The sequence below is a fragment of the Chiloscyllium punctatum genome, chromosome 35, assembly GCF_047496795.1.
Source record: "Chiloscyllium punctatum isolate Juve2018m chromosome 35, sChiPun1.3, whole genome shotgun sequence".
NCBI lineage: Eukaryota > Metazoa > Chordata > Chondrichthyes > Orectolobiformes > Hemiscylliidae > Chiloscyllium > Chiloscyllium punctatum.
In genome coordinates, this window is record NC_092773.1 from 8479241 (window position 1) to 8491592 (window position 12352).

General features: G+C 43.3%; 1 long non-coding RNA gene across 1 annotated transcript; it reads left to right on the forward strand.

The window, feature by feature from the left end:
* Positions 1-264: 264 nt before the first annotated feature.
* LOC140459827 (uncharacterized) lies at positions 265-3901 on the forward strand. The gene is made up of 3 exons (XR_011953876.1): positions 265-363; positions 1444-1568; positions 1730-3901. It is a non-coding gene; the product is annotated as an uncharacterized lncRNA (long non-coding RNA).
* Positions 3902-12352: the final 8451 nt, after the last annotated feature.

Genomic DNA, 12352 nt, shown 5'->3' on the forward strand with positions numbered 1-12352 from the left:
CTCTGGGTGAAACTGGCAAAACAGATCTCATCAGTTTTGAATTTTTGAAGCTTGGTGACAACGGTGATCAGTGTTGTCTGATCAGTTAGGAATGAATTGAGCCCGGTGTCCCACAAAACTCGAATGGTCAAATCACTACAGAGACAGGTTGTTACTAATGTAAACGGTAACTGCTTTATGAAGGAACAAGTAACAGTCAGACATCAGCACATAACAATACCCTTCCTAATCCTGTCGTTACAGTACTTCCAAGAGTCTCCTGTACCTTGAGCTAGTGTTGTGAAATCATAGTTCTCTTTCTCTCTCACTCTGGATGGTCAGTCAGCGTTTGCCTTTCCCATGCTGCTTGCTGAAGGTTTGCAGGTAAGTCCCTTTTTTCATTCCTTTTGGGATGGTTTTCTGGAACGTTATTTAGTGTGGCCAATCAATCAGATTTGCAAAATGGCTAGTACCCTTGTCACTCGTTTGGATGGCTTGCGAATGGTTACTTCTTTGTGGAGCAGGACCTGGGTGTCTGTCTATATGGTTTTTTGGTTGAAAATCTGCATTCCTCCTCTGTTTGGTTGATGTGTTGTTGATGGTATGACTGTCCAGGACAACTTCTGACAAAGTGTGCCCTTTGACACTATGCTGATGTCACCAGCACATGGCTGCAGCATGTGCACGCTTGCCTTGTTTTGGGGTTTGCCATTTGCAGGGTTTTACTTGGCCAGTGTGTCCCATACTGAGCGGCCTTTTGTTGTTTTGGCCAAGTTAGCAATCTACTTGTGTCTTATCAGAGTCCAGGCTGCTTCACCAGTCAATGGAAATATTCACATGAGGCTGTCAGTGTTCTTTGAACAAGACAACGCAATTGTCAAATTGTGAACAATTCTACTTAAAACTGTTCCAAGTTTGAGAGAGAGAAGAGAGTTGGACAGGTTACAGGACTAGAAAATCAGCATTTCTGATTGGATGCAAGAGCCACATGATTCATATTGCTATGGTGATGGGCTTTGAGTGGAGAAGGGTTTGAAATTACTCATCCACATGCAATCTGCAGGGGTCTGACAACACGATCGCATAGACAAGCCGGTGTGATTTACCACCCACCCACATTGCTACATGGTTATGACCAAATTCATGAGGAATTAAATCAAGGCGGAAAGATTTGCCGAACCTGAGCTGGGGTAGATAGTTTTTGAGGTTAAATGTTAGCAGACTGAGAAACCGTCAGAAGCCAGCAATCAATGGTTCAGGGAGAACTCTCTGTCTGACTGTCTGTCTGTTTCAAGGACATTGCAAAACTTTACTTGTGAAGTGGAATTTCCAATTGTTAATTGTGAAAAGGACAAGTTCCATCATTTTATATTCAACTTGCAGACAAAAATAGCACGTGGTCAATGTTTTGGTGTTTATTTCCTGCCTTCAGAGATTGCAATTCTTTTGCATTCTCCTTTTCAGGTATTTACTGGAAATCCACATTCACTTTCAAACATTCACAAGTTTGTCAGAGGTGATAGAAACTTGCTGCTGGAATCGACTTCTTCCCATGTACTTCCTGAAATGGTGATGAATCTCTGGTAAAGGTGGGTCTGATGTCATCAGCAGATATATTTCACCCTGAATTTGTACCCTGTGGACAATAAGGACTGTGTTGTCAATGGGATTGACTTTGCTGACAGGTCACCTGTTTGCTTTGGGTGCCTTTGGCCAACTGTTTTTATATTCTCTTACCATTTGTCTGCAGGGCTGATTTTGAATTCTGCACTCCCCACCACCCCACCCCCTTCACGCTGGACAATTGCCCGAGTCGGTGTTTCTCTGTAGACGGAAGAAGTGAGGACCGCAGATGCTGGAGATCAGCGTCGAGAGTGTGGTGCTGGATAAGTACAGCAGGTCAGGCAGCATTGAAGGAATAGGATGTTTCTCTGTGGATGCCAGGAATTTTGCAGTGTTGGGAGGTGTCCTTTTCTGGGTGGCTTGAGAACATCTTGTGTGTGGACTGTTCCTGTGTATAAATTGGTTGCTGTGTTAACTGAGGTGACAGTCATCAGAGCGCACCGTCCATCTTAGCTCTACGACAATTTAGGGACTTCCTGAGGATGTGAAAGTGGCTACATAAATGCAAGTTCTTCCAATCATTCTACCTGACCATTATTCCCAGATAGTGGTGATGAGAACTTTCAAAGGTTATTTCTGCAATTTGTTGGGAGACGTCTGAATTAACTCTTTTTTTTCAGATGAGCAGTTGGATAACATAACTCTCAGAATACAGTGAGTAAGCCTGACTTCGTTGCTGTCTTTAAACGACAGGCCAAACGTGCATAGACTGAACAAAGTATGATGTTTATTTTTCTTTCAGAACCTCAGAACTACGTGTTAGACCATTTGTCCCATTGTACTCGACGCTGGGAAAACTAACATTCTAAGAAAGGGTCACCAGAGCCGAAACGTTAACTCTGCTTTCTCTCCACAGATGATGCCAGACCTGTTGAGTTTCTCCAGCAATTTCTGTTTTTTTTTGTTTCTGATTTCCAGCATCCACAGTTCTTTGTTTTTGGTGGGAAAGGTTTGTTTCAGCTTGAGATAGAGGTACAAACATGAAGAGAGATCATAGAAAGATGTCGGAGCAACAGGATGGGAGATTTTAATTTTTCCACATTGACTGGAATTCACTTCGTGTTGGAGGTCTGGATAGAGCAGAATTTCTAAGGAGCCTCCAGGAGGGTTTTCCTACAGCAGTATCGAAGTAGACCAACTCGGGAAGGGGCCATACTGGACCTGGTGTTAGGAAATGAGCCCAGCCAGGTGGCTGAAGTTTCAGCAGGGGATTGCTTTGGAATAGTGATCACAATTCCATAAGTTTTAGAATACTCATGGATAAAGATGAGATTGGAGAGAGATGAAGGGAAATCCACATTTGATATGTGGGAGGCTTTTAAAGGGAGTTTTTTACACAGAGGGTGGTGTGTGCCTGGAAAGTTTTGCCAGCAGAGATGGTAGAGGTGGGCACAATATTGCTATTTAAGATGGATCTAGACAGATACATGAATGGGCAGGGAACAGAGGGATATAGATCCTTGGAAAATAGGCAATACATTTTAGAGAGAAGATCTGGATCGAAGGGCCTGTTCCTGTGCTGTAACTTTTCTTTGTTCTTAAAACAGATGGAGAACTTCTGCAATTTGGATTTTCAACAGCAGATGGGTGTTAGTTAGTTCTGTGAAAGGAATTTTGTTTTGGAAAAGGTCAGAGTGTTTCCAGAACAATGATTAAATGTAGTCATGAAGCAGGAGACTGGAGCATAGTGGTGTTTGTGGGAAGATGTTTATACTGTTGGATTTATGACAAGAGGAAACACAAAGCATAGTTTCAGAAGGCATCAATGTTCAATTCAAAAGTAAATTCAGTTTCTCTTCCTTTTTGAAGAATGATGGAAACAAGTCACCTCCGCAGAAGTGTGAGCTTTCTACTCCAGAAAAGTAATTGGTTTGAAATTTAAAGATTATCAGATCTCATCCAGATTAGATTTTCAGATTTGAAACAAGAATCAAATTGTTTGCACCGTCCATGGCAAAGAAACTGTAAAGTTGTCGAGTTGTGCAGCATTGAAAGAAATCTCTTGGTCCATCTCAAACGCTGATCAGATTTCCGAAATTAATGGAGTCCCATTTGCCAGCACCCAGCCCATATCCCTCCAAAGCCTTCCTGTTCATATACCCACCCTTTTTAAATATTGCAATTGTCCCAGCCTCCACCATTTCCTCTGGCAGCTCATTCCATACATGCACCACCCTCTGTGAAAAAGCTGCCCCTTTTAAATCTTTCCACTCTCAATCAAGGAGAAGCTGAAAGAGTTGGGATCAGATTTTAATTTCTCTGGGCTTGAGTCTCTGTAATATGTTGAGTTGGGAAATAGCTGGAGACTTAGTTTTGCTGTGTATTTTAAGACCGTAACAGCTCTTCTCTTGCTTGTTTTATAAATTTCTTTTGTGCAATAAAGTTTTGTTCTGTTGTGAAAGACTATTTGCAGTCTCATGTGGATATGTTTTAGTGAATAACTATCATGTTCACTCCCTCTGGAAAGAAATCACCTGACAATCTATCAAGCCACCTCTTGGTCTGCGATCTGACTGGTCCAGTACATGGGCAATCAAATCACTTGAGATTTCAAATCACGAGCTCCTTGAAAGTGGAGTCACAGGTAGATAGGATAGTGAAGAAGGTGTTTGGTATGCTTTCTTTTATTGGTCAGAGTATTGAGTACAGGAGTTGGGAGGTCAGGTTGCAGCTGTACAGGACATTGGTTAGGCCACTGTTGGAATATTGCGTGCAATTCTGGTCTCCTTCCTATCGGAAAGATGTTGTGAAACCTGAAAGGGTTCGGAAAAGATTTACTAGGATGTTGCCAGGGTTGGAGGATTTGAGCTACAGGGAGAGGTTGAATAGGCTGGGGCTGTTTTCCCTGGAGCGTCGGAGGCTGAGGGGTAACCTTATAGAGGTTTACAAAATCGTGAGGGGCATGGATAAGATAAATAGACAAAGTCTTTTCCCTGGGGTGGGGTGTCCAGAACTAGAGGGCATAGGTTTAGGGTGAGAGGGGAAAGATATAAAAGAGACCTAAGGGGCAACTTTTTCACACAGAGGGTGGTACGTATATGGAATGAGCTGCCAGAGGAAGTGGTGGAGGCTGGTACAATTGCAACATTTAAAAGGCATCTGGATGGGTATATGAATAGGAAGGATTTGGAGAGATAGGCGCAAGGTGCTGGAAGGTGGGACGAGATTGGGTTGGGATATCTGGTTAGCATGGACATGGTGGATGGAAGGGTCTGTTTCCATGCTGTACATCTCTATGATTGAGAAAAATCATTCTTATTGTTATTGCTTCCAGCCAGAGTGATTTAACCTAATATCTCACTATTATATTCCATCTGGTACCTTTAAACCAAGAAAACCTTGTGTTCCAAAGGAGAAACTGCTGTTTTGGTATTAGTCAGTGACATTGTGTTGCTGTTTTCTGTGGTTCCATCAGACAGTCAATCAACACTGACCTCCAGTGGTGAGATCTTGCATGTGCTGCTTGTGGGGAATGATATTTCTCGGTGTTTTCTCTCTCTCTCTCTCTCTCTCTCTCTCTCTCTTTCTGAGCAAACATTGTTGATCCCAAAGAGTTGGCTTTCCCACCCTTGGTGTTTAATCTCCTGGCTAATCGATAACTCTACAGGGTCACTGGGCACAACCTGCCTTGAAGTAAAGGCTGATCTTGTCAACATGATTTCGTAAAAGTCCACTCCATTAGTATATAGTGTGCAGACATGACAACACATCTGGGTGAGCTCACCATAAGACCTAGGAGTGGAAGTAAGGCCATTTGGCCCATCAAGTCCACTCCACCATTCAATCATGGCTGATGGGCACTTCAACTCCACTTACCCGCATTCTCCCTGTAGTCCTTAATTCCCCGAGACAACAAGAATCTATCAATCTCTGCCTTGAAGACATTTAGCGTCCTAGCCTCCACTGCACTCTGCGGCAATGAATTCCATAGGCCCACCACTCTCTGGCTGAAGAAATGTCTCCGTATTTCTCTTCTGAATTGACCCCCTCTAATTCTAAGGCTGTGTCCACGGGTCCTAGTCTCCTCACCTAACGGAAACAATTTCCTAGCATCCACCCTTTCCAAGCCATGTATTATCTTGTACGTCTCTATTAAGTCTCCCCTTAATCTTCTGAACTCCAATGAGTACAATCCCAGGATCCTCAGCCGTTCCTCGTATGTTAGACCTACCATTCCAGGGATCATCCGTGTGAATTTCCGCTGGACACGTTCCAGTGCCAGTATGTCCTTCCTGAGGTGTGGGGACCAAAACTGGACACAGTACTCCAAATGGGGCCTAACCAGAGCTTTATAAAATCTCAGTAGCACAATGGTGCTTTTATATTCCAACCCTCTTGAGATAAGTGACAACATTGCATTCGCTTTCTTAATCACGGACTCAACCTGCATGTTTACCTTTAGACAATCCTCGACTAGCACTCCCAGATCCCTTTGTACTTTGGCTTTACGAATTTTCTCACCGTTTAGAAAATAGTCTGTGCTTTTATTCTTTTTTCCAAAGTGCAAGACCTCGCATTTGTTCACGTTGAATTCCATCAGCCACTTCCTGGACCACTCTCCCAAACTGTCTAGATCCTTCTGCAGCCTCCCTACTTCCTCAGTACTACCTGCCTGTCCACCTAATTTCGTATCATCTGCAAACTTTGCTAGAATTTCCCCAGTCCCTTCATCCAGATCATTGGGGGGAGAAGAACGAGTTAGTTGCAGAGAGACCTTGTGTGAATGAATGGTTATTTCTGACATCAAGTTGGGAAAGGATTGACCTCTTCAAGTGCGTGACTCTTGAGTACCTTGGCAGGAAGTATTCTGTTTTTCATTGAATGTCCTTTCAGCTGACCTATTCTGTTCCCAACCATTGATGATGTGGCTGAGAAAGATTTAATCATCTTGCTGCTGGAGTTTATTGTCTTGACTGGAATGGAAACTGACTGGCAGGTATTTTGTTTTGTGTAGGTGAGGTGTGGAGGGGGGAGCGAAGATTGGAACAGTATGACAGCCCAGTAGCATGCTCTCTCAGCACCCAAACAACATCTTAAATGTGAGGCTTTCAATGCAGCAAATGGCTAACATCAACTCTCACCAACAATCCGAATGGGGACTGCCTCATTTTAAATTCTGACCAATGTCCAAGCTCACTTGACTGCTGCATTGATGTCTGTCTGTCTGAATTATTCACATTCTCACCCTTATTCTCACATCCCTTCATGTTATCTTCTCCACCCCCGTCCTGTCTCTCTAACCTGCTTCCTGTACCGTCCCCCACCCCACCTCCACCATCATCTGATCTTGACCCCTCGCCCATTCACAGTTTTATGTGCCCTACTAGGAATGGCTTCTCAGTTCTTGAATCATCATTCCCCCTCGATAAGAGAGTCTTTAAAACGGACCTGTTGAGCTTAGCATTTGGTGCAGTAATTTGGTGTTTTGCTCCTGTGAAATGCCCTAAAAGTGAATTTCATGCTATAAAGCTACAAGTCATTGATGGAGAAAGAAACAAGGTTTCATTGGTCACGAAACAAAAAGTGCTGGAGAAACTCAACAGGTCTGGTTGCATCTCCAGATAAGAGAAAGAAAACACCTCACTTTTTTTTCAAGTCAAATTTGGAAGAGTCACTAGAATCAAACTCTGCCCAGTCACTGCCAGACCTGCTCCATTTCCCCAGCACTTTTGGTTTTTGTTTCAGCTTTCCAGCCTCCAGAGGTCTTTGGTTTTATGGATGAGGGAGATAGTGAGAGGATGTTTCGCGATGTGAAACCAGGGGATGCAGTTTCAAACTGAGGTCCCTTAGTCAAGATGGTGATGGGGTGTTTATTCTCTGAGGCCTGTTCATGTTGGGAGTTCTCTTCCACAGGGTGTTTTGGCAATAAGAATCAATGAATGAGCCAGGTGAGGGTTTTGGGGAAAGACACAGGAGAGTGGATTTAAGGCCATGATCCTCCTGGGGTGAAAGGCCTGTCCTATTTCCTGTGAGCACCTGCATACCTTCACTTCTTTGGAGAGCGTTCAATGCAGAGACTCGATTGTAGCAGGGGAATATACACTTGGGCAGCATTTCATGGCATTCTCAGTTCCAGTTAATTACGGTTCAGGCTCCTTTAGTGATTCTCTCGATAGTAGTGCTGCCCTTGCCTTGGGAAGCCCTGGCTGTGACTCTCTCCACCATGTATTAACTGTGCTGAGCAATGCAATGCAATGCAGTGCAATGTGAGCTGCTGTGTTTGTTGCAGGAGGATGAAGGAATGCATTGGCTACAAAATGGATTTCAAGACTGGCATTCAGAAATCCCAATGATTGATTGATGTAAAACAAAGTCTTGGCTTATTGATGTTGGGTGGAAGAGCACATCAAAGCCCCATATTGTCTCAAGTTAAAAATCACACCACACCAGGTTATCGTCCAACAGGTTAAATTGAAAGCACTAGCTTTCGGAGTGATGATCCTTCATCAGGTGATCGTGGAGCTCCACCATCACCTGATGAAGGATCAGTGCTCCGAAAGCTAGTGCTTCCAATTAAACCTGTTGGACGATAACCTGGTGTGGTGTGATTTTTAACTTTTTACACCCCAGTCCATCACCGGCATCTCCAAACCATATTGTCTGGGTATAGAAGTCATCATATTCCAGTTGTTCATGTTTGAAAGTTGAACTGTCCTCAGCATGAAGCTAACCCATTTTTAATCAATGGGTCCAATTTCGTCATGGAGCGGGCTCTGTTTCTGAATTGGCGATAAAGTCTGAGCATATAAATACTTCCTAAAAGTAACTTTTTTCAGGCATGTGTCTGGTGGCACACAGTTAGAGAGCCTGGATAAGATCTGAAAGGTGCTGGGTTCAAGTCCCAGTGTAGGGAATAAGCCTAGCCTAAGATAGGAAAGGTTAGAGTAATTAATTTGGTAAGTGAACTCAGTGCGAAATAAGATCACATTCAGACTCAGTGATAACTGTAGGGAGTGTCACCAGAGGCTGCTGGGTTTTCCTGCTGTTTGCAAAATAAACATTTCCTTAAAATCACTAAGATTCCCCAGCCAGGATTTGAACCCAGGAGGTTGGTTTCAAGAGACCATTCCTTTACCACTCTGCCACCAGAGCTCACGTGGAAAGCAGTTTTTGCAACTTATACTTAACATCTCAGCAGCATTATAGGCTCCTCACACAATAAATATACCCAGAGCATAAAACTTCACCAGCAACCCCTGGCCAAATGGATAAAGCACTTGCCCAGGTTGTGGTAGTTACTTCCAGAAACATAGGTTCAAATCTATATTTAAACCCCCAGCAAATAATTTATTATAGAAATAATTGATTCATTAACAATCTATCTATTAATTTATTAATTAATTAATGAGTGTGCTTGCAGAAAAGAATCTTTTGGACTGCTGTTTGAATGTAAGTGGACCTTTGCCACCTTGTTCCCTCTGGTGACAAATCCAGACATTGCTGATCTCAGGGTCCCAGCTCTGACTGTGGGCTCTTCGCGTAGTAACTTCTTTATTGAAGTATTAAAAATTATAGATGAACAATTGAAATAATCAAATTAATTTGGAATTAACTAATTAATTGATCATTAATCAATAATTGAGAACATTTCCAGATAATAACATTTGGAATTGTTGGAGTCTTCACTCTTTGTGACGCTGGGGTAAAATACAGACGTCACTCTGTGCTCACCCACTCTACTGGCCATTTAGAATCAGGACCCGCCGAGCTTCTGAGCTTGCAGCCAGAATAAGTGAAAGAAAAATTCCCAACTCAATATTGTGGATTAAACAAACACACTTTTTTTTTGCATGGAGCAGGGATCACACACAGAAGTAGGTTCCTGGAGTGTTATTGAGTCATAGAGATTTACAGCGTGGAAACATACCTTTCGGTCCAACCCGTCCATGCCGAACAGATATCCCAACCCAATCTAGTCCCACTTGCCAGCACCCGGCCCATATCCCTCTAAAACCTTCCTATTCATATACCCATCCAAATGCCTCTTAAATGCTGTAATTGTACCAGCCTCCACCACTTCCTCTGGCAGCTCATTCCATACACACACCACCCCCTGTGAAAAAGTTGCCTCTTAGGTCCCTTTTATATCTTTCCCCTCTCACCCTAAACCTCAGCCCTCTAGTTCTGGACTCCCCCACCCCAGGGAAAAGACTTGGTCTATTTATCTTATCCATGCCCCTCATGATTTTATAAAGGTCACCCCTCAGCCTCCAACGCTCCAGGGAAAGCAGCCCCTGCTTCTTCAGCGTCTAGCAACAACCTTGTAAATTTTTTCTGAAGTTTCAAGTTTCACAACATCTTTCCGATAGGAAGGAGACCAGAATTGCACGCAATATTCCAACAGTGGCCGAACCAATGTCCTGTACAGCTGCAACATGACCTCCCAACTCCTGTACTCAGTACTCTGACCGATAAAGGAAAGCATACCAAACGCTGCCTTCACTATCCTATCAACTTGTGACTCCACTTTCAAGGAGCTATGAACCTGCACTCCAAGGTCTCTTTGTTCAGCAACACTTCCTTGGACCTTACCATGAAGTGTATAAGTCTTGTTAAGATTGGCTTTCCCAAAATGCAGCACCTCCCATTTATCTGAATTAAACTCCATCTGCCACTTCTCAGCCCATTGGCCCATCCGATAAGTTCACATCATTATAATCTGAGGTAACCTTCTTTGCTGTCCATGACCCCTCCAATTTTGGTGCCTTCTGCAAACTCACTAACCATACCTGCTATGTTTATATGCAAATCATTTATATAAATGACAAAAAGCAGTGGACCCAGCACCGATCGTTGTGGCACACTGCTGGTCACAAGCCTCCACCACCACCCTCTGTTTACTACCTTTGAGCCAGTTCTGGATCCAAATGGCTTGTTTTCCCTGTATTCCATGTGATCCAACTTTGCTAACCATTCTCCCGTGAGAGGAACCTTGTCGAACTCCTCACTGAAGTCCATATAGATCATGTCCACCACTTTGCCTTCTTCATAAAACAGAATCAAGTTTGTGAGACATTATTTCCCATGTACAAAGCCATTTGTATACTCCAATCATGGTAACTTGCATAGCAGGGCTCAAACTCCCCAATTTGGACAGACTGCAGCACAGCTCCCTCAGTGCGCCATGCTACAAGAGTTAAAAATCACACAACACCAGGTTATAGTCCAACAGGTTTAATTGGAAGCACACTAGCTTTCGGAGCGTGATTTTTAACTTTGTACACCCCAGTCCAACACTGGCATCTCCAAATCATACGACAAAAAGGGCAGAGTGACATGAGGCAGTGATGTACACCGTAAAAGTACACCTCCTCTCTGCTGCATGACAGATCACAATAAGAAGGAGCCCTGTTGTCAAGGGAATGGTTACTGCTTTTGCTAAAGCAGATTCTCCAAAGTTACCCAGAACCAAAGACAATTTCAGGTCAGACAAGCACAGAAAGGTAGACTGGTGAGCAGTCAGATCATGCACGTTCCTCCGAACTCCTTTGCCTCTATCTCTGCCTCAGTCTTATCTTTATAACCTCATGCTCAGTCCCCTGCTCTGTGCTGTTCAGCACAGTGGGACATGTCATCACATCAGGAACACAACATAACTGCTGTTTGCCAGGAGCCTGGCACGACATGGAATATCACAGACATTTTTAATCCACTGAAGTGTCAAATAAAAGTTCCTGTTTTGTTCTTGACTCCAAAGTAAACTTTTGAATCATTTTTCACTGCGAGGTGATTGCTGCCCATGAGAACTGGAAAGTGTAAAAGAAATGTTGAACTTTGGGTCCAACATGAATATGTTCTTACAGCCTGAATTTTCATCTCTGCCACGCAGTCTCAGAATGGAAGACAACATTACACATGTTTGATTTGTGATTAACAGCTCTACATGCTTAGAATAACTGGTGTTTCTTGCCCCATGTCAAAGATGCTTTTTACCAAGTAATCGGTGTGTTTCATCCATCTTGCATCGTTTACCCAGCATCCATTGGATCCCCATCACGACGATGGCCATTTCAGACATTTTTCAAAGATCAACGCAGATCACTCTCACACACCTTCAGGGAAATAAACAATCTCCTCAATTTGGTGCTGCTCGTCCCCTTTCAAACTTCCACTGAGCTGGGATGAAGATTGCTTTCAGAATATTTGGATGTCGATGTCATGGCTGAACTCTTGATCTTCCTATCAGGGCTTGTGAATGGGTTGTGTGGCTGAAACAATACAGGACCTTGTTCAGGAAGCATTCCCTCAGCACAGAGCTGTCCAGTCCTCATGTCACAACTTCCAAATTTGCGGAGCAGGAATGCCAGCTCACAATTCCATGTCCGATGAACTTACAGATACAGATCTCACCAGACTTTCCACGTTGAACAGTGATGTCAGAGACTTGTCTGACTCAGAACTTTGGGAGTTTGTGAGGCTGATTCACCTAGCTGATTCATGAGGCAGAGTTCGTTCTTCACGAATGGGAAATATCATCTGGAATTTTTCTCCGACAGGCTGACAAAAGGGACACACATTTACTGAGCACTTGAATAACAATTTGTGGTTGTTTTGAAATGACAACAGAACACTTTATCACACTCCATCTGCGACTGGTCATTGAAACTAACAATTACTCCCTGAAACTTTCCTGATGGAGAAGTGTGATGTTAAGCTGATGCTGTCTAAAGTTGAATGTTCTTGAGGGGTCGAAAGAACAACCTCTTAACGTCTGATTCTTATTTTAGTTTTTGTGTGTTTATTTTTAAAT